Here is a 27671-nt window from a genome sequence, read left to right on the forward strand (position 1 = left end):
ACTCAACGTGATGTTTTGGGGATCTGCTCTTGTTACTGCATGTATTATTCTTTTTTTCTTGCTGGGTAGTATTTAAATGATTTATACCAAAATTTATCCTTCTGTTGATGGATATTTGGGTACTTTTCATTTTGGGACTGGAGTAAATAAAATTGCTGTGGGAATAGCAATTTCTTTTGGATAAATACCTAGAAGTAGGATTTCTGGCCACAGCACAGGTGTATGATTAATTTTATGAGACACTGCCAGAAATTTTTCCAAAGTGACTGTGTAATTTTATACTCTTACCAGCAGTTTCTCCACATCTTCACCAACAGCTGGTGTTGTCTTTTTAATTTTAGCAATTGTAGTGGGTATGAAATAGTATCTCATTATACTTTTACTTTGTGTTTTCCCTGAAGACTAATGGTACTGACAAATTTCATGTGCTTATTGACTATTTATACATCTTCCTTCATGAATCACCTGCTCGAGGCTTTCACCCATTTTATATTGGGCTGTTTGTCTATTTATTACTGGTTTGTAGGAGATGTGTATTGTAAATATTTTCTTCCAATCTGTGTCTTCCCTTTTTGTTTTTGGTATGATAACTTGATGAGCAGAACTTTTTATTCTGAGGTGCCTAGGTGGCTCAGTTAGGTGTCCAACTTCAGCTCAGGTTATGATCTCACAGTTCTTGAGTTCTAGTCCCACATCAGGCTCTCTGCTGTCAGTGAGGAGCGCACTTTGGTTCCTTTGTCCTCTCCCTCTCTGCTCCTCTCCTGCTCATTCTCTCTCAAAAATAAACATTTTTTAAAAAGAATTTAGTTCCATTTTATCAATTTTTTTCCTTTCTGTTCAGCGACATTTATGCTCTCTCTAGGACATCTTTTCCTAACCCAAGTTTTTGTTTCCCTCGAGAAGTTTTATGGTTTTCATCTTATGTTTGGATCTCTGATCAATCTCTTAAGTATATTATGGTATTTTGGTGTTATATAATACAGAATTATATTGTTAATTGCATTTCCCAATTATTTGCTGATCTATAAAAATACAATTGACTTTATGTTCTACATTTTCTAAATTCATGTATTAAATTCACTATAACTTTTCTAAATTACTTTGTCCTTTTAAAATTCATTTCTAAGTTCTAGTAGTTGTTTTGGGGCTTCCTTAAGATTTTCTATGTAAAGAATCATGTTGGGGAGAAATAGAGGGTTTTACTTTTTCCTTTCCAAACTTTATAGCTTTTACTTCTTTTTCTTGCCTTATTGCAATGGCTAGGAGCTCCAGTGCCATATCAAACAGAAGTAGTAAGAGAGGACATCCATACTTTGTTCTCAATCATGAGGAAGGCTTTCAATATTTTAATGTTAAATATGACGTTACTATAGGTGTTCTGTAGCTGCTCTTCATCAGGTTACATAAAATTCTTTCCATTCCTGATTTGCTAAGTCAAGAATTGTTGAATTTTGTGAAATGTTTTTTCTGCATTTATTGAGAGAATTAAACATTTTTTCCTTTATCATACTAATATGTGAAATACATTAATTAACTTTTGGATTAAACAGCTTTGTATTCCTGGAATAGACCCCAGTCGATCATGAGGTACTAACTTTTTCATATATTGCTGGATTCAACCTGTTAATATTTCATTAAGGATTCTGATTTCTGTCTTACTTCAGGCTACTATAACAGAATACCATAGACTGAGTGACTTTAAACAACAAACATTTATTTCTCACAATTCTGGAGGGTATGAAGTCCAAGATCAAGGCACCAGCAGATTCAGTGTATGGTAAGGGTCCTCTTCCAGGTTGCAGACTGTTGACTTCTCCATCACACTGGAGGTTAGGATTTGAACACATGAATCTTGGAGGGACACAAACATTCACTATATTGCAGTGGCTATAATCACAGAAATACTGATCAGCAACATTTTTTTGAAATAGCTTTCTCAGGTTTGGTATCCGGGTAATACTTGCTTCATAAAATGAGTTAAGAAATATTCCTTCCTCCTTTATTTTCTAAATTTGCTTAGCATTCATATTGTTTTTTCTTTAAATGTTTTATAGTACTCCTCAGAGAGATCATCTGAACCTATAGTTTTCTTCACGGGAAGGTTTTTTAAATCAAAAATTCAAAATTTTGAGTAGATAAAGGGTTACTCAGATTTTCTATTCCATCTTGTATTAGCTTTAGTAAGTTATGATTTAAAGTAATTTGAAAACATCTAATTTGTTGAATTTAATGGTATAAAATTTCCACATTGTTGTTTTCCATATTATTTTTTTATTATTCTTTTAATGTCAGTATGATCTAGTGATATTTCTTTCATTCCTCAGGTTGGTAATTTCTGTTTTCTATCCTTATCAATCACAGTAGAGGTTCATCAATTTTATTATACTTTTCAAAGGACAGACTTTTGGCTTTGTCAATTTTCTCTATTAACTATCTCTTTTCTATCTGGCTGATTTCCACTGTTATCTTAATCTTCTTGCTTTGGGTTTAATTTGGTCTTCTTTTTCTAATTGCTTATAGAGGTATGAAAAGTAACCTTAAAGTAACCTTTTTAAGGAGGTTTGAAGACAGAGCAAGCAGTTAACAAAATTTGTGCGTGAAGCACACCAGATTCAAGCCTGGGTATCACTTTCATTTGAAGTCTTCGAGATTACCTCCAGGTTATAGATACAGACACACACACACACACACACACACACGACATTCTTGGGCTTCAGGAGATGTTCTTCATCTTTCGACACACTATTTCTGCATACTGCAATACACTGTATGAGATCCAAGGTCAAACAAAGTCCTGAATGACCAGGTTCACAGCCTTGAACATGTCTGGATAGTCTACTGGTGTGTCATCATGGCCCAGACTAAACATGAGTCTGGACTTTCAGGCAAGCATAAGCTCCTAAAATTTAAGCCTCTTTTTTCACATCTCTAACGGTTTTCCTAGGAAACCAGTGAAAGAGGGTTTGTCTCAGCACCACTGTCTACATAAATTTGAGTCCTTATAGACACCAGAATTATGAAGGTTATTTATTCTGAACCATAGGCCCTGGATATCTATTTCCCCCACCCTTTTCTAACAGTAAGCAATATGTCTCCTATGACTTATTAATTTCCATACGGACTTAAATTTGTGGAAACTCTTCCATTATGAAGTCATGAAATTGCAAAAGAATTTGGAAAAATAACAAAGCTCATGAGACAGACCTGCCCCAAACCTGGAGATCTCTATTTGTGAGGCATCCATTCAGTCCCATTACTACATATACTCAGGGGGATAAATCCTGAAGTTGTGGGAGCTCTAATGTGGCAGTGGAGGTGACGGTGGGGCCTACTTGCTAACACCAATCTGTTCCCATGAAACTTAAAGCAAGGCAAGATTTTTGCACATTTTTCTGTAATTGAATATCATTAAAGTATTGAATATACAATGCATCCTGCCTTTCTTTTATTCTTTCAAAAACTACTTATTGCATGCCTACTATATACCAAGCACTATGTAAGGGATAATGGGATAAATTGGTGAAAAAAAAAGAAAGCTGAAAGACAGTTATGACTGGAAAGAGTAAGAACAGAGAAGAAAAAGTGAATTGCTGGCGGGAGCCTCTATTACCAAAGACTTAGTATGTTCTTAGGACCTTGAATCAGAAAAAAAGCAGTTATGCTGGGTCCCTCTGACATGTATGGCAAGGAGTGTGTGTGTGTCTGTGTGTGTGTGTGTGTGTGTGTGTGTGTGTGTGTGTGGTGCCTTTTGGAGAAGATGAGGGAGCATAAGGAGAATACCTCAATTTCTGCCCAATAGAAGTGGGAGGATGGAATCACTGATGTTCCAGAAGCTAAGAAAGGAAAAATGTAAATTATTTTCTTTACGCATGTGGTTTGCACAACATCCTCCAACATAAGACTCCCACTTGGGTCCTAAAGTTGGAAAAATCTAGGGAGTATGGAGAAAAGGAACAGAGCTACAAGACTTGACATTGTATACTGGGTGCCAGCACTAGCAGACAAACTCCTAGAGGGAGACCTTTATAAAATAGTCTCTAGGTTCAATAGCTATGTGAACTATGAATCTGGAATTAACAGCATCTACCTAAATTACAGAGATATACTTCTCACATAAGTCTCTAAAGTGCAGGCAAGGTATCAAAGGAAGAGTTCTTTAAGTGAGGGTAATTTGAAGAGCCCCTAAGAACTCCCTACCCCAAATGGTATTTCCCATGTTGACTAAAATTCTTCATTTTGTTTCACTGCTTGGAACCCATCTTTACTCATCTCACTATAACCACAGAAGCAGTTATAACATAGAATAAATAGCAATTAAAGATTCTGAAGTCAAATTGCCTTGTTCATCTTGGGCTTTACCGCTAATTGTGCCTGTGACTTTGGGGTGTGTTTCTTAATAATAGCTAAAAATTAATTATTTATTGGGCATGTAATCACTTAGCAATTATAGGGCCAACCGCTTTACATGTTTTTACATGTATCACTACTCCTCACAATACCCTATGAGGTATTATTATCATTATAATTTTACAGATGAGGAAACTGAAGCACAAATGTAACTTTGAGGTCCAAAACTAGTAACTGGAAGAGCTGAAATTCAAACCTAAGCAGACTTAACTATTATGGTGGTCCCCTCACTTAAATGCTCTAAGCCCCTATGCTTAGAGAGTAGTAAGGATTAGGTAAGATAATGCTTATAGATTTGACAGAGTGCAAAAGTGTTCAACACTATTACTGTTATTATTTCAGATAAATTAATTCTTGAAAAGAATTAAAGCAGTACCCAGCAAACCCAGTTCAATTTTACTGGCCTCTAGTATCAAGCTCTGTATTAGGTGCTAAGGTGATACCATGATGTATAAGACTTGATTCGTACCATTGAGAAAAACAACTCAAGGCTTACTTAGTTGTCCCCTACATAAAGTCCTTCAAGGGCTCTATACTGCTTTCAGAAAGCTCGTGTGCCTAGCTTGGCACAAAAGGTCCATCAAGATTCCATTGTCTTGCCTCCTTGAATGCATCTCCTGCCACTTCCCCCATCCACACTGCAGCCTGAGCTACTTATTCTTCCGATATGCAAGACATTTCACATCTCAGTGACTTACAATGTGCTGTTCCATTAGTCTGGGAAATTCCTTTCTCTACCTCCATTTCTCCAATGTCCAGCTCAAATCTTTCTGGAATTCCCCAACCCCTGCTACATTAGATGCTCCCTCTCTGGGCTCCCACAGAATCCTGCACACACCCACTGTACTTATTACACTGTAATGAAACTATCCTGCTCATATGCCTCCCCCACTATTCTGCAAGCTTCTTGAAAACTGTCTTAACAGTCTCTTACCCTAGCTCCCAGAACAATTTATGCACAGTAGACACTCAATGAATGTGTACACAATGAAAAAATTAATAAATAAACTTTAATTAGCACTCTAATGAGGGTATAATGATTTAATGGAAGAATGAGTATATTGAAATTGACTAAGAGGATCTGTAATGACTTCTTTGAGGAGGTGGCATGTGAACTGGCTCTTTGTGGGAAGGTAGTACTTAAATTAATGGACATATGCAGAGAACCTCCCGGTAAGAAAAGTTTTGAGGAAAGGCCCTAGAAAGAACTTTTGGGGTATACTGAGTAAATCTCTGTGACTAGAACATAGGGAAGAAAAATGGAGAATAAGGCAATAAAGTGGCAAGAAATCTAGCAATAAAACTGGGACATGAAGAGAAGCCAGGCCATCAAAGCAATTCTCAAGCAATTTCAATTAAAAAAAATCTTAACTGCTGTAAGTAACACTATCAGCTCCCAATTCTATCTCTTCTCATGCATAACTGGCCCCTATAACCATAACAGAACTAAAGTTACGTGTACAAGGAGACGTTGTAGCAAAAAGACACAAATGGGGAAAGGAAAGTAATATGGAGAGAAAAATGGGAGCAAACTGATCTAAATTAAAATACCAAGCAGAGGGGCACCTGGGTGGCTCAGTCGGTTAAGCGTCAGACTTTGGCTCGGGTCATGATCTCCTGGTTCATGAGTTCGAGCCCCACATTGGGCTAGCAGCTGTCAGTGCAGAGCCTGTTTGGGATCTTCTGTCCCCCTTTCTCTCTCTGCCCCTCCCCCGCTTGCAGTTTCTCTCTCTCAAAAGTAAATAAACATTTTTTTTTAAATCTTTAAAAAATATATCAAGCAGGTAGGAGTGTCTCACCTGTAAAACAGCAGAACGATGTCATCAGCAATTTGATTAATCTTAAATTTATTTTCAACTTTATGTCATTTTTGCTATATATATTTCTATAACCAAACCACACTAACTAATCTAAGATGTAGAGACAGAGATCTCTAGGGACAACCAATATCATTTTAGAAAGGAAAGCCTTTCACCCACATACTTTGCACTGCACCTAATGGGCCCCGGCATAACTACAGAGTGAATCTGGTACAGTATTGAATACAGGTTGCATCACAAAACAACAAAATGCACAACCACTTTACTCACTGTGCTCTCTGCTTCAAGCACCAACTCAGTATTTACTGCACACCTGTTATGAGAAAGACACTGTTCTTGGCATAGACAGGGAATCTGGATGCATCTGGTAAGATCCAGGCCTTTAAAAGAATGTACAGAGTAGGTAAGATAAATGTGTATGTGATAATGCAATTCAAGGTGTGATGAATGTATGACAAATGTAGCATGAAAGCAAATAAGAGGCATTTAGCTGAAATGGGGAAAGATTTCATGGCAGGGTTAACTTCAGGGAGTACTAGGGAAAGTTTTCATTGTATTTCTTCTTTTATTTTTATTTATATATTTTAATTACAAAGGTGGTAGATGCACATTATTTACAAGATCTTAAATACAGATAAGCAAAAAATCACTAAAAAACCACTATATTTTTGTATATGCCACTTAAAAATTATTTATTTATAAAACTGAAACCCTATTGTACATTCCTTTCAGTCAACAGCTTATTCAGGCAACAATATATTACAACCATCTTTCCACGTCATTTACTATACTTCTACAACTAACTTCTTTATATTTAAAAAGGAGCATATCAAAAGGTATAGATGAGTATACAGTAAAAGCATGTCTCTCTCCCATCCCATTCCCCAATCACCTTTTAGTTGTAACCAGAAACAACCACTGTTACCGGTTTCTTGGGATCCTTCCACAGATATTTTGCGTATGTGTATATATTTCTTTTTAAATAAGTGGTAGCCATGCACACACAATCCTGTACCTCATTTTTCAAATCTCCCAGGCAATACACTTATCACTGCCTTATTACTCTTAGTAGCTACAAAATGTTCCATTGTATGAAAATATAACCACTTGATTATCCAGTCCCCTTTTTTTTTTAATTTTTTTTAACGTTTATTTATTTTTGAGAGACAGAGACAGAGCATGAATGGGGGAGGGGCAGAGAGAGAGGGAGACACAGAATCAGAAGCAGGCTCCAGGCTCTGAGCTGTCAGCCCAGAGCCCGACGCGGGGCTCGAACTCACGGACCTCGAGATCGTGACCTGAGCTGAAGTCGGACACTTAACTGACTGAGCCACCCAGGCGCCCCCATCCAGTCCCCTTTGATGGACATTCAGGATATTTCTAATACTTTGCTACTACAACGTTACTAGATGTGTCCTTAAAATGTAAATAGGTACACATTTGTAAATATATATTCAGTAAAAACTGCTAGAAGTGGAGTTTTAAGTTCAAAGGATATGTATAGTTTAAAATTTGAAAGATATTAATTACCACAGTGTCTTCTATTCAGAGGTGTCATCTTGCCAATTACAAATGAGAACGTCTATTCCTTTCCCTTACGTTGGCTGCCCAGGTGATACTATTTCCCATTCTCCCATGCCCCCCGCCCCACTACCAATATACAAACATACCTTACAGATAGGTGAGACCACCTATCTGGCCTATGGAATGTAAGAATGTGAACAGAAATGATGTGCATTGTGTCAAGACCAAAGTAATTGAGAAGAGAGTGTGCATTCTCCACCATATCCTTGCCTTTCTGCCAGTTGGAAAGAGAAGATGTCAAGGCCTTAGGAAATGGCAGAGCCACATGATGCAAGGAAACTGAGTCCCTGAATCCATACAGAGAAAAACTGTTTATCAACCAGAAACATCCACATGGGAGTATTACATGAAGGAGAAATAAGTTCTTATTGTATTAAGGTGTTGAAATGTTGGTGTTTGTTAAAATATGTTGCCTTATTGTAACCAACATACTAAAATACCTTTTTTAAAATAAAACTCCAGATCCCTATACACTAATAACGAAGAGCAGAAAGAGGAATTAAGAAAACAATCCCATTTACAATTGCACCAAAAATAACAAAATACTTGGGAATAAAGTTACCAAAGAGGTGAAAGACCTGTACTCTGAAAATTTTAAAACACTGATGAAAGAAACTGAAGATGACACAAAGAAATGGAAAGACATCCATGCTCATGGATTGAAAAAACAAATATTATTAAAATGTCTATGTTACCCAGGGCAATATACACATTTAATGCAATTCCTATCAAAATACCAACAGTATTTTTCACAAAACTAAATCAAACAATCCTAAAATTTGTACGGAACCACAAAAGACCCCAAATAGCCAAAGCAATCCTGAAAAAGAAAAACAAAACTGAAGGTATCACTATTCCAGACTTCACAAAATATTACAAATCTGTAGTAACCAAAACAGAATAGACACATAGCTCAATGGAACATGATAGAAAACACAAACATAAACCCACAACTGTAACATCAATTTATCTTTGATAAAGCAGGAAAAAATATCCAAAGGGAAAAGGACAATCTCTTCAACAAATGGTGTTAGGAACACTGGACAGCTACATGAAAAAGAAAGAAACCAGACCACTTTCTTATACCATACACAAAAATAAACTCAAAACTGGAGCACCTGGGTGGCTCAGTCGGTTAAGTGTCTGACTTCGCCTCAGATTGTGATCTCACAGTTCATGGGCTCGAGCCCCACGTTGTGCTCTGTGCTGACAGCTCAGGGCCTGGAGCCTGCTTCAGATTCTGTGTCTGCCTCTCTCTCTGCCCCTCCCCTGCTCATACTCATTCTTTCTGTCTCTCAAAAATGATTAAACGTTAAAAAAATTTTTTAATAAATAAACAAACTCAAAATGGATTAAAAACCTAAATGTGGAACCTGAAACCATAAAATCCTAGAAGAAAACACAGGCAGTAATTTCTCTGATATCAGTCATAGCAACATTTTTCTAGATATGTCTCCTGAAGCAAGGGAAACAAAAGCAAAAGTAAACTACAGGTACTGCATCAAAATAAAAAGCTGCACAACAAAGGAAACAATCAACAAAACTAAAAGGCAACCTACTGAATGCAAGAAGACATTTGCAAATGACATATCCAAAAAAAGGTTAGTACCCAAAATATATAAAGAACTGATACAACTCAACACCCAAAAAAACAAACAATCCAATTTAAAAAATGAGCAGAGGGGTGCCTTTGTGGTTCAGTCAGTTAAGCGTCCAACTCTTGGTTCCAGCTCAGGTCATGATCTCAAGGTTTCATGAGTTTGAGCCCCATGTCAGGCTCTGCGCTACAGAGCTGCTTGGGATTCTCTCTCCCTCTCTCTCTTCCCCTTCCCTGCTTGTGCTACCTCTGTCTCTCTCAAATACATAAACTTAAAAAATCTATATATAGGCAGAAGACATGAACAGACATTTCTCCAAAGAAGACATCCAGATGGCCAACAAACACATACACGAAAAGATGCTCAACATCACTCATCATCAGGGAAACGCAAATCAAAACTATGAGATATCACCTCACACCTGTCAAAATGGCTAAAATCAAAAACATGAGAAAAAACAAGCATTGGTGAGGATGTGGGGAAAGGGGAACCCTTGTGCATGTTGGTAGAAATGTGAACGGGGACAGCCACTGTGGAAAACAGTATGAAGGTTCCTCAAAAAGTTAAAAACAGAACTACCCTACAATTCAACAACTGCATTACTGGGTATTTACCAAAAAAAATACAAAAACACTAATTCAAACAGATACATGCACCTCTATATTTATAGCAGCATTATTTACAACAGCCAAATTATGGAAGCAGCCCAAGTGCCCATTCATAGATGGATACAGAAAATATGGTGTGTATATATATGTGTGTACGTGTGTGTGTGTGTGTATGCACACATACATACATAAAATGGAATATTATTTAGCCATAAAAACGAATTAAATCTTGCCATTTGCAACAACATGGATGAAGCCACAGAGTATAATGCTCAGCAAAATAAGTCAGAGAAAGACAAATACCATATGATCTCATTCATATGTGGAATTTAAGAAACAAAACAAACAAGCAAAGGAAAAAAAGAGAAAAGGGGGCAAACCAAGCAATAGACTTTTAACTATAGAGAACATACTGGTAGTTACCAGAGGGAAGATGGGCGGGGGGACAGGTGAAATAGGCAATGGGGATTAAGGAGTACACTTGTGACAGGCACTAGGTGTTGTACAGAAGTGTTGAATCACTATATTGTACACCTGAGACTAATATGAGACTATATGTTAAACCATACTGGAATTAAAATTAAAAGCTTGATTTAAAAAAGTATCATGTAAAATAGCAACAGAATATGAGATAGAGCTAACAAAATACATGCAAAATATGTATGCTTTAAAAAAAAAAACAAAACTAAAGAGATAAATAAAAAAGACCTAAGTAAAACTGGCACTATGTAACATGTTCTTGGATTGGAAGACTCAATATTGTTAGAATATCAAGTCTTCTCCAAATTGAACTACATATTCAATGCAATCTCAAAAATAATTCCAGCATAGTTTTTGGTAGAATTTGGCAGACTGATTCTAAACTTTATATGGAAAAGCGGAGGACCTAGAATGAGTGGAACAACTCTGAAAAAGAGAAACAGGAAGGAGAATTCACATTACCTGATTTCTGTACTTAATATAAAACTAAGCACTTAAGACAACGTGGTATTGGTAAAAGGATATAAATATACATCAATGAAATAAAAACAAAATTTTAAATTAAAAACCCACAGTTCAGAGAATACACTTAGGAAATATCCCTTAGGTTATTTCAATGTTAAGTACGACAATGGCTATTAGAAAATATCTTTCATCTCCTGGGTTACCAAGAACTGTTTTTTATTTCTTCATTTTATTATGAATGAATACTGATTTATCAAATGCCATTGTAATATCTGGGGAAATAATCCTAATTTTTTTTCTTCTGATCTATTAAAGTGATACATTAAATTAATATTTCCTAATGTTGAAACAGCCTTAACACATCTCAAATAAACCTTGTCTACTTGATTGTGATATTTTAATATGGATAAACATAATAGACTGAGAAATTCTTTGAACAATTTATAAACTTCAAATTTCAACTGAGGAATTAAACAGTAGAACCAACCCTTAAAAGAACAAACTTGTTATCTGGAAAAGCAAGTGAATGAGTTATCACATATCCAAATCAAAAATAAAAGAAATGGAATTCCTGAATGAAAAGGAAAGAGAAATGGGGGGCAGATCTAGGAGCCCTCATTGCAAATAAAAGAAACTCAAGAGGGATCGCAGTGGAGAAAGCAATAGTCAAAACATAGTGCAAGAAAACTTCCCTCAGGAGGAGACTAGAGTTCTTAGATCAAATCACTCACTGTGTGCCAGGCAGGATAAATGAAAAAAGGCATACAGCTTAGATATATCCTGGCAAAAGTTCTGAAGTTTAATAAAGAAAAATATAAACTTTCAAAAAGAAAGAACAGGTTACTTACAAACGAATGAGCATGAGGCCAGCATTGGAGATGGCTAAGCACATAGGCTCTGCAGTAAGACTACCTGGCTTCAAATCTTGGTGTGAACCTGGGCAAGTTACTTAACTTCTTTGTGCTTCTGTAAAACAGGAATGATGACAGTACTTCACTTCTAAGGTTGGCTGGAAGCAGTATTTGCGATAACACCCAGAAGAGTCTGGCACATAGTTCATTATAATCACTGGACTTCGATCTGTTAACACTGGAATTTGTATCAGAAAGTGAAAACTTTGTAGACCTTTGAGAAGGCAAAAGCCAGAACCTTCCCCAGACCTTAATGTTTAGCAGTAATGATCTGAAAAGCTGTACAATAGGCCCCAAGCTACTGCCTCTAATGCTACCTGAGCTCATGCTAGTGAGTAGTGAACTGATGGGCTGAAGGAATCTCATTGATTAATTTTTATTAATGTGAACAAGGCAAGGATGACAGTTTTTTTGGCCTAGAGTTCAAGATTATCACAGATGAAAAAAGTTGTAAGCTCTGTCAAGAGTAAATGGACTTGAGGCACCTGGGTAGCTCAGTCAGTTAAGCATCCAACTTTGGCACATGTCATGATCCCACAGTTCATGGATTCGAGCCCTGCGTCAGACTCTGTGCTGACAGCTCGGAGCCTGAAGCCTGCTTGGGAGTCTGTGTCTCCCTCTCTGCCCTTCCCCTGCTCGCACTCTGTCTCTCTGTGTCTCTTTCTCTGTCTCTGTCTCTCTCTCTCAAAAATAAACATTAAAAAAAAAAGAGCAAATGTACTCACAGTGCAATCTCTGAGAGACATGGAGGATTCTCCTACAATGAGTAGATCTTATTGTTATTGCCACTCAGGACCCTCCAAAAAGTGAACTAGTATGGGATCTGTGGCTATGTGATTTGAATGTCATAAAAAAGTTATTTCATTCATTCAGCAAATTACTTGAGCACATCTATGTTATGTGTCAAGCAGTATACTGGAGTTCTAACCGTAAGTAAGACACATGGAGCCCCTTCCCTCAAAGAGTTACATATATGAATCTTGATTTATATGACCCAAATTAGAATGCCCATGTGATGTAAGAAACTGATCATACCAAGGTCATTAACAAAATGCAAAACACACATACACATACACCTCTTCTAGCACAAGAAACAAAAACAAAAAAGCCAACTTTTAATAGTTAATCATGAATAGTCAAATGTTACTTTAACTTATTTTAATCCCATCTTTTATAGTTCTGTGAATGCGAAAGCCAACATAACAATTTGGTGGAACTCTTGTACTAGGTCAATTCTACTTACTAAGCACTTAGCACCAACCAGAAATATTTTAAATGTTCCTCTCTAGATACTAGCTAAAAATTCCCTAAGTCCACTACCTATCTTCACATGGAAGATTATTTTTTCAATCCAAAAGGAAGATAAAGAATTAAATTGCATATAATAAATGTAGTGGGGTTAAAAGGTGGCCCCTGAAAAGATATGTTCATGCCCTAATACCTAGGACCTATGACTATCACCTTCTTTGAATAAGGGGCCTTTGGGGATGTAATTTAGGATCTTGAGATGAGGAAATCATCCTGGCTTATCTAGGCATGCCCTAAATCTAATCACAAGTGGAGTCTTAAAGCCAGTCCTTATCAGAGAAAGTCCTTTCCAGAGGAAGGCCAAGAGTGTTTTGAGACAGAAGAGGAAAAGACACGGAGCAGAAAAGAAGGAGGCTATGAGAACACAGAGGCAGAGACTGGAGTGAGGCAACCGTAAGTCAAGGAATGCCAGCAGCCACCAGAAGCCAGAAGAGGCAAAGAATGGATTCTCCTCTGGAGGCTCCAGAGGGGTGCTGCCTGCCAACACCTTGATTTCAAACTTCTGGCTTCCTGAGCTGTGGGAAAATACGTTTCTGTTGTTTATACCCCGGATCTGTGATAATTGGTTACTGCAGCCCCAGGAGACAGTGAACAAAGGCATTTTGGTAAGAAGCCCTGGGTTCAAGTACCACACCTGACAGTTTCGTCCCTATTTGCTGCTTAGCAAGTCCATTAGCCTCCCTGAGACTCCACTGCCTTATTAGTAAAAATGGGATAATCTGACCTGTGCTACTATCCCCCAGAGTTCTGATAAGACTAAACTGAAATCATGGATCTGAAAACACTCAGAATACTGTAAAATCCTATGTGAATATGTATTATTATTATTCTTATACTTTATCTGGAATTTCAAATGAGGTTTGGAGCACAGGCTCTTTATTCAAATCCACTTGCTGCAACCCTTTACACAAAAATCAACGTGCCTAATTTTAACAATGCCAACATTCTATCAATTCTTAATATCCAATTTTATGTATAGAATTAAGCTATCACTAATATACATAGTACCTCTTTAGTGCTAGGATTTAATGAAGGCCTAATTACCACTAACCCTATCGTCTATTTTATTTCCCTCCAGATAATCTTCTACTACTGTCATACTAATTTAGTAAAGAGACTATCTAATTGGTTTATTGCCCCCATATATATTAACAAATCAGTTCTAGCTGATTTGCCTTCAACAATATCTGTGAACTCACTTAACATAATCATAATTCTTTCTGTAGCTGACCTTAATTATTCCATACTGAATTTTTCTCGGTGAAGAATGAACCATTAATAATCTCTTCCTCCTATTTCTGGTTTTCCCCAATAGGTAGATCCTGATCTACTGCCAGACCTAGTTCTTCTTTCTAAAATCAAGTATATTTATGAAGTATAACCATAAACTAAGGATATTAGTTCCACAAGTTACATACAAAAGTTCACTTCATAACTCTATAATCTTACTTTACCAATGTACAAGTTCATATTTCCGAGAGAATGTTTCCATTTTTATTTCACATAAAACATCTTCAGACACATTTTAAGTTATTGAGAGGTTGGTTCTACTGCAAGCTGCAAATGTCTTCCCTTCAGGGCAAGGAAGTTTGACATTAAAAATTTAAGAAATGGCACTTTGATAATGCAGTCTGGTACCAGAATTTATTTTCTTGTGCCTTAATCATTCTATCCTGTATTAGAGTAGAATGGCACTCAAATCATCCTTAGATCACTTGTAATTATTACCATCAACAACATACATCCTTAAAATGAGATGTCCTTCAATAATCATTAGGTGTTCCCACCAAACCACTGAATTGTGGGTAATATGTTATTTTAATCTACCTAATTTCACTACCTTTGCATAGAAAGCAATTAAATCACCTCCAAGATGCATGTTAAACATTCAGTTCTCAGGATGGCCACTAAAAAATTTCAAATCAATAATTATACTTAGGAAAGCCACCCCCACTATTTTGTATATATAGGTGAATACTACTGTATGGCATACCCATAACTTTAAATATAGGCTTTATCTCCCTACAAATGGATTTATAAAGGTACATACTATATTATCTCAGATCAATAAGAAATTTAGCAACAATAGTCTCCTAATTCTCATGCTCTTAAATGACCTACAAAAAAAGTAAACTGTGAACCACTTCCAACTGTAGCATCTATATTTTTCAATCAATTCCACATGAGACTGCCAAAATACTACTTATTCTGTAAAATGTGTTAACTCCCTTGATAAGGAAGATGGGCTAAAGATCTTCCTTAAAAGTTCTGACTCTAGATCCTTGGGATTCTTCTTAAGAAACTTAAAAAACATCCTGGGGCACCTGGCTGGCTCAGTTGGTAGAACATGCATTTTAAGTTTGAACGCCACAGGGCATATAGAAATTACTTAAAAGTAAAATCTTTAAAAGAAAAACAAAAAACAAAACTTAAAAAACATGCTAAAAAGCCATTCATTCCCTAGTCACCCATCTTAGCAACCAAAGTATAGAACCTGGCCCCTCGCCACTAGAGGGGGGTGTTTCTTCTACTGGTTTCTCTTTCCCCAAATTTGGCTCACCAGAATTTCTGGTTGAACTAGAATCAAGCCTCAAGATAAACATTCTGACCTTTATTTCTCCTTCATAATTGTGTGGTCCTTTCACTTTATTTCAGGCTGTAAGTTGCCACTAAAATATCAACTTCAATCCCTAATTACTTGTATTATTATGACCCACATCACACTTTCTTGCCTTTCTTACAGGCTAACAAGCGCTACACAGAGCTGATTATAGAGATTTTGACATTAATTCACTGGAAAATAATCGGAAAATCCAACCAAGCCTGACTATTCATTTTTTAAAACCTGGACTTTTTAAAATTTGCCATGTTCACATGACTTCATTTGAATCACAATACCATGAAGGAAAAAGACTATCAGTAACAAATTTCAAAGAAGAAACTCAACGTCTTCAAGTGACTTGCCCAAGATCATGGGTACGAAACAGTGAAGCCATAATGAACACTCAAATACCCTGACCTGTACACATTCCTGGTACTACTTACTCTATGCCATGAGTAAAAGACACAAGATGAGAAAATACACCAGTTCTTTACTGCTTTCTCTGAAGAACCCTGGTCCGAGGCAACGTCCCTTAGAGAAGATCAAGACAAGAACTGGCCGAGAATCTGCACACACTCTATGAAGCCAGAAGTCAGGAGAGGGAAGAGCCCTGATAAAAGTAAATGTATCATAATAAAATCAAATCCATTGGACATGAATCTGCTTGGGACAAAGTAGGTATAACCACTCAGAATGCTTTTGGCTACAAGTGACAAAATCCCAAATCACGCTGTATTATCTCACAGAACTAGAAGTTCAGAGGTAGAGCAGACCAAAAATACAATCAGCAGTTCAATAAGGTCATCAAGGACTCAGGTTTCTTCTCTTGTTCTGTTACCTTCTAGATGAACTTCATCCAAAGCTACTTTTTCTCATTGTTCTAAGATGGCCTGAGCAGTTATAGCCATTACATTCTCTCATAACATCATCAGAGGAAGAAAAGGTACCATCTCTTTCTTTTATCTCTTTTTAGGAATAAGAAACTCTTTCCCAGAAGCACTCTGGCCCTCCTCCAGACTTCCTTTCAAATCTCATTGGCCAGAACAGGTTACAGGCCATGCCTAAGCCTTCACTGGCAAAGGAAATGGGATCAACCATAATTGCTTACACTAATCATCTGGGATAGAACGAATGCTGGAGAGAGTCAATCGCCATGACCATACCATGGGCAATTTATAATGATGAGTATTACTGTGACATTGTTTTCACTCCAGAACAAAACTGTAATTTAATTATGCTTCTTCCATGATCATAACAATGAGGCATGTGCTTTGCGTGAGACTCAGATAATTACTGCCTGCTCACATCTCATATTTACCATCATAAACTTATTCATCAGATATAAAACATTTTATTAAAACTTTCTATTCAATCCACTATTTAAAAAAAAAATCTTTGGGGCGCCTGGGTGGCGCAGTCGGTTAAGCGTCTGACTTCAGCCAGGTCACGATCTTGCGGTCCGTGAGTTCGAGCCCCGCGTCAGGCTCTGGGCTGATGGCTCAGAGCCTGGAGCCTGTTTCCGATTCTGTGTCTCCCTCTCTCTCTGCCCCTCCCCCGTTCATGCTCTGTCTCTCTCTGTCCCAAAAATAAAATAAACGTTGAAAAAAAAAAATTAAAAAAAAAAATCTTTAATGCAACATTTTAGAGCAAGAATGGCAAAGAGATTGGTGTTCCACACCTATTCCAGTAGATACAGCTATCTAGAACCCCAATTTAAGAATGATCCAAAGCGGAGTTTGGATCAGTGAAAAACAGTGACATGACTCATTAGTGATGTCTTCCATGGACTTGGGTTTGGGCACAATACAGAGTATATTTGCCAACACTGATTTAGAGAAAGTCTCTTTAAATAATTTCCCTCCAATGATCATGGATTTCTCTAATGCAACGCCTCATTATTTTCATTTTAGTGGAAATTCAATCTAGTCTTTCCCTCTTTATTCTCCCTATGTAATTTACATATATATAAATATAATATACATCAAGCACAAACTCCAAGAATTATTTTATATATAATCAGAGTTCCACACGAATTCTGAAAACTGACCCCTTTCCTAAGTCCATAGAAAAGCTTGGCAGAATGGCTTCATTTACAAACTATCTCACTTACAGGAAGCAGAGCGTCTTTGGGGCCCAGTCTGGATGTGGGCCTAGGCAAGATTGATGGACAGAAGGAAAAAAAAGAATGGCCATCTATTCACAGTGAAGATGGCCCAGTCCACAGCTTCCAGACAAAAACCAAAATGGAACCAAAACCTAATCCTACACAAAGGTGACTAATCAGTAACTGAAGAATGCTTAAATAATGGCAGATTACAAACAACATGCAGAGTGTATGTGTATAAAATGCATTTGAAAAGACAGGGAAGGACAACAGTGGTTATTCTGGAATGAACTTACGGCTTTTTTTCTTTTGTCCTTCTATTTTTTATCTACATTTTTCTGAGTGTCCTGTACTGCACATACACTGCCTTTTTAATGAAGAAGGGGGAAAAAAAGGAAACATGTTTTTATCTTATCGTTTGATGTTTATGTTTTCGTTGTTCCAATTAACCTTTAACTGCCTTGTAGTTAAGATCAAGCTTGTCCAACTATTCCTAAGGTTGGGAAACGAGGTTGTTTTAACTTTTTGATATCATAAGTAACAAAGTATTCTTGTAGCTGAAAATTGATTTGAAATATAAAAGAAGAAAAGTTAGAAAAATCCCTAAAAAAATGAATCAAAGTGTTTAATCACCCCATAATACTCTAAAATTATCACTACTCAAAAATTTAATTAACTTAGGATATTCTCTCTCTCTCTCTCTCTCTCTCTCTCTCTCTCTCTCTCTCTCTCTTCTAAGTCAAATCATTTTTTTACCCAAACTGCCAGTTGGCCAGTCTGTGTTCACAAAATTGGTTTTGGCCAAAATAATTTTAAGTCAATTTGGTATTGGACAAAGAACACACCATCAGCATCAGGGGAAAGTCTGAAGGCACAGATAAGAAATAGGGTTCCCAAAAAAGATTCAGTAATAAAGAACAAGCAAGATAGCCTGGACAAGTCTGAAAAAGAAAAATCACCTAGGGCAATGGTTCAAAGTGGAAGGAAGTCTTTTATCAAGGCAAGGAGCTGTAAAATGAACCCAAGTAGCTTAGTACGTGCTTGTAAGGATACCAAGTAAACTGGGTTTCATCAGCCTGCTTGGATTCTCTCCCCTGGGTAGAACAGTACTAGGGTTTTCCCCAGGTTCCCTATGAAAAAACCTAATCTGCCTGGGTCTCAAGTTGAAGACAAATGTTCCCCAAATCATTCCATAATCACTTTCACAGTAAATGAGGTTTTGGAGCTGGCCACTGCATGACAGAGGATTCAAACCAGTTTTTTGGCATATTATGGTTCCCACTCCAACTATAGAAGGTAATTTCCCACATTGTCAGACAAAGCAGAGATGGCAGATGATATGACCTTGCAGAGGAAGAAGCAACTCGTACTGGACTGCTTTAGGAGTGAAGAACTCAGGTAGTGGACTTCAGCTTCTACAATAGCTGGTCAATATGGCTAGCGAGAGCCAGAAGACATCCCTGGTTCGAAGTCCTCTAAGGAACCTGATTACAGTTAGGATTTCTTTTTAGCTAGTTAATGTTCAATGGAAAATCCTGGAGAGCTTTCTGAGCACTTATATTCAACTCAAATATTAACTGGTTGCCAGGCTGTGGGTGTTGCTGAGGCAAGCAAGGAGGTAGCAGGGTGAAAGACATTATTGCCACTGTCGTTAAGAAAGGTGTTCTATAGGAAGGAAAACAGAGAACAGTATTTATATTCAATCACAGCAAAGTAGGTGTGAAAAAAATAGATAAATCAGTCTTGTTTTTGTAAGAAACAAAACAACATAGAGATGGACTATTCACAAATGCTTCTGGGGCAACTGAGTAGTCATTCGGAGAAAAATATAGTTGGACCCATCCATCACCCATACACCAAGAAAAATGGGTAAAAACTGAAGTGTAAAATAGAAACCACAAAGATAATAGAAGATAATATGAGAGAATTCTTTTACAACTTTGTAATGGGACAGGCTTTTCTAACTATGACCCAAAATCCAGAAGTCATAAAAGTATAACAAATTCAACTACATTTAAAAAAAAAATCTACTTAGCAAAAACACCATAAGCAAAGATGAAAGACAATAACAAACGGGGATGGCGGACATGTTGCAACTCACATTACAACAGGCAAATTAAACACAACAGCCACAGGGTGATTTTAAACAACCAACCGCTCCCCCTCCCGCCCCCCCACCCAGAAAGGTAGGGATAAAAGACACATTTCACGAAAAAGGAAATATAAATGGCTCCTAAACATATGAAAAGATATTCAAACTCATTCATAAGGTAAATAGAAATTAAAACTACACTAAGATAATATTTTTCACCCATCAGATTGGAAAAAATCCAAAAGTTCAAGAACACATTTTGTGGGCAAGAACATGGGTAACCAGTCACTCCCATGCGTTTCTGGTGGGGGTGTACATTGTACAACCTCTATAGAGAGCAATTTGGTAGTACCTATAAAATTATAACAACATACACTCTTTGGTCAGCAATTCCACTTTTAAAATTTTACCCTACAAATACATTTACACAAGTATGAAATAATCTATGTAACAAAAGTACTTATTGCAGTATTGTTTCTAATAGCAAAAGATTGAAAATTTCCCAAATGCCCATCAATATGGGACTGGTGATATAAATGATGCTATACCCACACAATGATGTGGAAAAGAGCTCCAAGATATATTATTAAAGTGAAATATATCTGGGATATTTTCCCACTGTTATGGAAAGAACTCCAAGAAACACTGTTAAGTGAAAAAGGGAGAATAATACATATATAATTATATGTATTATATAAAATGAAAAACAGAATTTATATTTGTATTGGCTTGAATATGCACTTAAAAACTCTGGAAGGATGGGAATTGAATAGATGGGGAACAGGGGTGGAAAGGAAACTGCTCATTTCTAAACACTTTGTTGTTTGAATCAAGTGAATGCATTACCTTTTCAAAAGGTAAATTTTTAAATGCTTAATATATTAAATGTTAAGTAGATATAATTTCAGTGATATCTACTAAATATTCCACATTTGGACCCCTCAGTCTATGGGTGATAGATGGTGCACAAGTGAGTATGCACTTGGAAGCTGCCTTAAATAGTAGCATCCAGAAATGAGAAGCAAAGTGAGGGTTACAGTTGGAAACCTGATGACTAGAAGTGAAGAGCTCACTGATGGTTGTTTATTCCCAGGGCAGAGGCAGTGAAGAAAAGAGGAAAGAACACAATCTTGTGAAAGTGTTATAGTAAGAGAGGCACATCAAAATAGAGATAAACCAGAGATTAATTCCTAGGGGGAGTTAAGTCAAAATGTGGTACAATTCCTTAGGATACCTGAATTGGTTCTTGGTTCAAACACAGATGTCACAGAGTGGTACAACTAAAGGCACAGCTCTTCTGTAGACTAGCTGCAATGGTGACAGCACACTGATGTGCAACCAGCCTCCTCAGCTGCTCTCTTAGGCCTAAACTCTACGTAAAACTCTCTCAGAAAAGTTAATAAGGCCACAAGGCTGGTTAGGATAAAGAAAATAGAATATTTGGAATAAAGCTTCTTGAAAACTGCTTTCATTCACCCATCAAATGTTTACAGAGCACCTACTCTGTGCCAAGAACTGCTCTAAGTGCTCAATAAATTCATCCCCCAAAATAAATATGTCCAAAGTAATTTAAACAAAAAAGAGATTTTAAAAGATTTTGACATAACAGAAGCTTCTCTTAAAAAACATTTTGAAATATGAAAAATAAACTAAAAAGTCAATTGACAGCTATAAAATGCTATGAAACTATGGTAAATGGGTTTCAATTTTTACCCAGTTTATTCTGTTGTTTTAAAAGAGTAAAAATAGTAACTAACATGTGAATTTAAAATAAGAAAATCATTCTCAGAAATTAGAAATAATGAGGTAGTATGTTTCAATTTCACTAAGCTTAAATAGGATAAATCTTTAAAATATAAGCTTTCTATTCTCATCACCACAATCGATAAAACAGGAAAACATAACTGGAAAAGGGAACTAATTCAGAACAGATGTCAGGGAGGAATTTTTCCAGTAGTGAACTATAAACATGCGGAATAAATACTGGAAAATGTATTATGGTAAAAAAATCAGAATCAGTTACTAATTACATGATCTAAGCAGGAAACCAGATACCTAAATATGTAGAACAGGCATTTAAAAAACAGCCCTAAGTTAATGGACAAACCACGTTTTGACTCTCCAAACCTCAGATAATAAATAAACCTGCAATGTGTTAAAATAGGTATTTCTCAATGCCTATAAAGTTGGCTCTTATTTATCCATAAAGATGTATCCAACTGAAAATGTAACAAGTTTGCAAACAGAATTTATTGCATTCTTCCTGCTTGATGTGCTAATATTTTTTCAACCTAATACCTATTTGGTACTTTCCTTTTGACCAACCTTCTTAATATTTCACCCTATCTACTTACACTCTACAAGGAGATATAAAGACTTACAACCTCACCATCACCAATCATTCTCCAGAAAAAAGCAAAAAAGACAGTTATTCCTTGGCTGCTACATCTAAGAAGAAATAAATGGTTTATGCCTAGCATGCAGTAAGGATCAGAAAGGAACTGAAACAAACAACAGTATCCATTCCAATGAAAGTTTATTAATTTGTATGAAGTCAATTTGCTACTCATCCATATTCAGATGAATGTACAAAAAAACAAATTCCATAACTAAATATAAAATGACTTTTGGACTATCCAGGTTTCTGCTCGTTTCTACTTTATGGATAAGAGAAAGCTGTGATGCTAGCAGTACATTAACTCCTTCAGGCTACCAAGATCCCACTCAATAGCTACAATTAATTATCACACAGGCCAAAGCAGTTTAATATATTACTAGTAAGATTACTACTATAAGCATACATGTTAGATACAAAAGAGTTATTGAGCCTACGGACTACAGCAATCAGGTAGTGACAGAAGACTAGACCAGAGCTGACTCGTGATTCACAATATTTAACTGGCCTAAAAAAGCATTCCACTCCAGAACCCGAAAGATCCTTCAAATCAGATAGCCCAATGTTGTCATTTTATAGATGATGATATTTAGGCTCCAAAAAAAAAGCTTAATAAACTTACCCAAGGTAGGGCAGTTTCATGGCATCCAAGCCAGACCCAGGCCTCTGAGAAGCAATCTAGTGCTCTCTGGGAAATACAGCATCCCACTCCTGGAGAACATTCTCAAGCAACTGAAGTTCATGTGAGGCAATTTTTTTTATTTCACAGTTGGGTGATAAGGAAAAGGGTTATGTGGTTATATCTGGAAAAAGATATTAACTTCACCTATCACTTCTAGCTCAAATAAGTTCTCATTTTATAGGTATAAATAATATCCCAAGTTGATTTATCACACAAGAGTAGTAACTTTTCTCCCCCAAATCTGTGGTCTTCTAGAGTTTACCAGCAACTGGGGAAAAACATGACTAGGAAATAAACTCTCTTGGGGCACCTGGGTGGGTCAGTCAGTTGAGCATCCAATTTCGGCTCAGGTCTGATCTCACATTCTGTGAGTTCAAGCCCCACGTTGGGCTCTGTGCTGACAGCTCAGAGCCTGGAGCCTGCTTTGCGTTCTGTCTCCCTCTCTCTCTGCCCCTCCCCTACTCACACTCTGTCTCTCTCTCTCTCAAAAATAAATAAACATTAAAAGATTTTTTTAAATAAAAAAAAAGAAACAAACTCTCTTTTTAACCACACTCCAAGCCTGTTATTTATTAATGAATTAAAAAAATATATCATTTAGTGAGATTTTAAAATATTATTAGCAGTTATGCTATTAAGTAATCTTTCTATCTCAGTTTTTACTGTTTTCTAAAATCTGTAATATAGAAAGTCTTCCCTCATCTATTACTTTTTCCTTTTAAAGTAAATTTTAATATTCTAAGTCACAAGAGCCTCTCTCTAAAACTTCCTACAAATATAATTCCAAAATCTCTTTGCCTAGCTCACTTCTACATATAGTGTCATACACATCTAGTTAAATATATTTCAGAAGAGGTAGAAAATTAAGAAATTTTTATATTTAACTCATTATACACAGATGTCAGAGTTCTCAATTTTGTAAATCTTAAGAAATTTTTGCACAAGAATATGACATTACATTTCCTAGCCTACAGCATCCGGTTCATCACTAAGAAAAAGCAGCATAAGAGAAAGTGCAAATAAAGGGAGAAAGAGGGTAAAATAAGAATCAAGTCTATCAGGAAAAAAAAAATCATTAACAAATCTTCCTATGCAGATACAACAGGTACAAGCCGAACTGCAATTTCCTTGTATCAACATGCAACTGTCTGGGCTTGTAGCCATTATCTAACAAGGTATCTTCAATCAGGACTGTCAGAAGTTGAGGTGAAGAAAGCTTAATGTATGATCTCATATACATCCATTAATGCATGCCAAGAAGCTCCCAATCCATATAGTTTTTTATTTATATTATGGCTGGTCTCTATACTTAAATTTAGAAGAGGGAAATATCTTATGGATATTTACTATCTATGTTAAACTTAGGTGCCACAGAAATTTCAAAGATGTGTGAAGCATGTTTCTGAAGCTTATAGTTTGACAGGGGAATAAGCTATGAACACAAAAGCACCAAAAAAAAGCTGTAAAATAAGAACTCTATAAAAGACTAAAGCACAATCTGAGTACATTTCTTGAGCTAGTTTGACAGGAAAAATAAGATCTCAATAAGCAGAAAAGAAGGAGAAGGGAACATAATACAAAGGAAAACTATGAACAAATGTGGGAGGGGGAAAGATGTTTGAAGAGCAGTAGAAATACCAGTTTGACTAGAATGGGGAAATTCTGTGGAAATAAAGAGGCCGGGATATGGAGACCTTTGAAGAGAATATCCAGACCTTTTGAGCAATGATAGAATTGATATGGAAGAGATGATATGCAGGTAGATCAGTCAGAAAACTACTACAGTAGTACCATATTCCTGAGCCCAGAACACTAAAGTTTGTAAGTGAATGTCAGCTACAGTTACCAAATTTTACATATACATATATATATATATCTTCTATTATATATATATATATATCTTTACATATATATATATATCTTTATATATATACATATATATATATCTTTATATATATATATATATATAACTTCTACAGTGATTCTAGAAACTTGGACTTACACAATTCTTTTACTTTCCCTTCCTATTTTCATTTCAGGTAACATCTTCTGGCTTGGATTTTTTATTTCGCTTTTCTTTATCCAACCTTAGCATTAATAAGACATCATTCTTTGTTTATTAGCAAAATCAACATCATATGTCATTGCTTAATCAGAAGAACATTTAAAGCAATTTTTTAAACCCCACTTTGTTAAAGTGATTGTTTTCTATCACACACAATAAATTTCCCCCAAATTTCATATTTTATTTTCCAAGAGCAAGAGCACTTTTTTTCTTGCAGGTTTCACCTACAAAACCAAAACAAAATGAAAGGTTAATATCCAATGAATCTGTAATAGTTACTTCATAGAAAGAGTTTTTTACAGATTGACTGCCGTACCCTTCATGAAAGCAAAAACTAACTGCTTTCTTTGCTTTGTGTGTGTAAACTAGGCCACACATGAATGTCTCTCTTCTAGAAAAAGGACCAAACCAGTTAAGTTTTCAACATTGCACGGATTAAGGTAGTCTTATTCTATTTGATTTCCCCAAAGAAGAGATTTAATTATAAAGTATTACGTTTCATTTAATACAAAATAATCATCAAAAAGGTAATTCAGACTACTGAAATAGTCATATTACACATGCCTTACAGAATATTGTGATTTCTAGTAAATCAGATTTATGAAAAGGTATAGATCAATAGATATTAATCTGAAAAAGAAAAGAGAATGATTCATTCTGTTTGAGGAATTGCATAGGTTTAGAGACCAAGGATTAAGCAGAGGATGGTGTCCCAATTTGTAAGAGAGCCTTCCTTGTCTCTCCTTCCATGACTTTCCATTTGAGTGCAAAGACGTTGCCACTTATCAGTGACTATTGGAACTTCTCCAACAGTCAGCCCAACTTCCTACCCAGAGGAGTACTAAGCCAGCTGATTGGCTCAGTGCAATCAGACAACAGCCCTCAGCCCAACTGCAGTCAAGGAACAAAGATTGGTGACCTGATACTCAGGAAGGAAAGGATGCAAAAGAGGGGTTGGGGAAAGCACAGAATTAACCAACACACACAAACACACAGAAAAACACATCCACTTAAAAGAGAGAAATCCTTTACCTGGAGATATTCAGCCAGGGATGGATTTTTTTTTTTTAAAGGTAAACAAAGACACGAGTTTAAAACTGTCATTGGAGGAGCCCGATTCATATGAACAAACTTAGTAGCCTTGGAACAACCCTGAGTGGGCAAAGACCTTTTTACATATTAACACTTAGAAAATGGACTTTATTCAATAAATTCATTAAAAGATGTCCTGTTTCCTAAAAACTGTACCTAATTTTAGGGTTTCTGCTCTACAGTGACTCCAGTTCTGCATGAGATTTCAAACTAAAGGGGTTATGGGTGGGGTGCAGAAAACATGAAATTTTTACAGCATGGAAATAAAAGTATTTTTAAACTTTCTTGGGGGTGAAGAATTAGGCAAGAACTAATACGTGGAAACTGTCAAGTGCTTCTCTACACACCCACCCACCAGATACCATCACAGCCGGCTAGGGGAGTCTCCCTCTTCTTGCCTGACAGCTTCACTTTCTTTGAGGTCTTGAGCTGGTGATCACACTGGCCCGTCATGGTATTTTCAGTTAACAAAGCAGTTACTCAACAGGGGAAAAAGCCACAAAGGAGCAGAGCAGCTGCTGCTGCACCCGTGATGCAAGTGCAGGATGAGCCCCGGGCCGCCACCGCCGCCTCGGCTCCTCCGTGACGTCCGGGAGGGGTATCCCCGGCTCTCAGGAAGTGGTGGCCGCGGGCGGCTCCGCCCCCACGCGACTCGGGGCTGGCCGGGCCGCCGGGTGGCAGGATTGCCAAGCAGGTTGGCAGACGGCTTACGCCGTCCGACACACACGCACGCCCCACGGGCCGCGCGCCCCACTCCCTCGCCCGCGCCTCGCCCTCTTCTCCAGTCACAGCCCGCGCCCCCTCTCTCCCAAGACTCACACCCACTCACCCCGACCCCCTGCGCAGAGCCTTGCCCAGCGCCGCCGGTCACTAGACGGGGACGAGCCGGGTCCAAGATGGCGACTCCGCCCCCGCCCCCTCCGCACTCTTGGCAGGGTCAGGGCGCCCCCTCACGCGGCGGGCTCGCGCCCGAGGCCCAGCTAAAAATAGCCAGGCTCCACTATATTTGGTTCGGCCGGATCCCGACGCGGCCGCGCGCACTCCGCCCCGCCCCGCGCGCTCCGCCCCGCCCCGCCCCGCCCCGCCCCGCGCGCTCCGCCCCGCCCCCCGCGGCACTGAATGGAGAAGGGGCGGGGGTGACCGAGGGGAACCTACTCCGCTATCTGCGGCGCGCGCCGGCGGCAGGGCCCGGCCAACTGCCGAATTTAGTAACATCGCCTGCGTCAATCACGCGCCTCCTGTGCGTCAGCGCCGCGCTGCTCCAGGTCCTGCTCCCCCCACCCCCCAGCCTTTGAATGGATACAATGTAGCAGCGCCCTCCTTCCTTCCTAGACTGGATTGGAACCCGCGGCAGTGCAAAGGCTCCATTCCTCTCTGCTGGGTCAACTTTCGGAGCACCCTCCCACGGTCTTCTCCACACCACTCTGTCTAAAGTGGAAGTGGAATCGAAGAAATAAA

General features: G+C 37.6%; 1 long non-coding RNA gene across 1 annotated transcript; it reads right to left on the reverse strand.

Moving 5' to 3' along the window:
• Positions 1-1693: 1693 nt before the first annotated feature.
• LOC147574937 (uncharacterized) lies at positions 1694-27232 on the reverse strand. Its single transcript, XR_015242896.1, has 2 exons — positions 27043-27232; positions 1694-11928 (listed from the first exon to the last, which is right to left on the reverse strand). It is a non-coding gene; the product is annotated as an uncharacterized LOC147574937 (long non-coding RNA).
• Positions 27233-27671: the final 439 nt, after the last annotated feature.

This window comes from Puma concolor, chromosome D4 (assembly GCF_028749965.1).
Source record: "Puma concolor isolate L17-30 chromosome D4, mPumCon1.1.hap2, whole genome shotgun sequence".
Lineage (NCBI taxonomy): Eukaryota > Metazoa > Chordata > Mammalia > Carnivora > Felidae > Puma > Puma concolor.